The sequence below is a fragment of the Pteropus vampyrus genome, unplaced genomic scaffold (genome assembly GCF_000151845.1).
Source record: "Pteropus vampyrus isolate Shadow unplaced genomic scaffold, Pvam_2.0 Scaffold866, whole genome shotgun sequence".
NCBI lineage: Eukaryota > Metazoa > Chordata > Mammalia > Chiroptera > Pteropodidae > Pteropus > Pteropus vampyrus.
This window is the reverse complement of record NW_011889647.1, coordinates 922-1561: the sequence shown is the minus strand read 5'-3', so window position 1 is coordinate 1561 and position 640 is coordinate 922.

The following is a 640-nucleotide window of genomic DNA, read 5'->3' as shown; positions in this document are numbered from 1 at the left end:
CCTTCGACGAGATACAGCATCCATTTATGATCAAAACACTTAACAAAATTGGTAGAAGGAAAGTACCTTAACATAATAAAGGCCATCTATGATAAACCCTCAGCCAACATTACATTTAATTGTGAAAAAATAAAAACCTTCCCTCTAAGATCAGGAACAAGACAAGGCTGTCCACTATCGCCATTGTTATCCAATATAACATTGGAGATCCTAGCGAGTACAATCAGACAAGAGAAAGATATAAAAGGCATCCAGATAGGAAACGAAGAAATCAAACTGTCACAGGAACACTACTAGAAACAATAAGCAAATACAGTAAAGTCTCTGGATACAAAATCAACGTTCCAATATCCATAGCGTTCCTATATTCTAAAAACGAAGTGTTGGAAAAAGAAGTGGAAAAAATAATTCCTTCTGCAATTGCAACAAAAAGAATAAAATACCTAGGAATAAATTTAAAGGAACATGTGAAGGACCTATATAGTGAAAACTGTAAGACTCTATTTAAAGAAATGGAAAGATATTCTGTGTCCTTGGATTGGAAGAATCAACATAGTTAAAATGGCCTTATTACCTAAAGCATTATACAGATTTGATGCAATCCCCATCGAAATCCCATCGGCAATTTTTAAAGAAATAG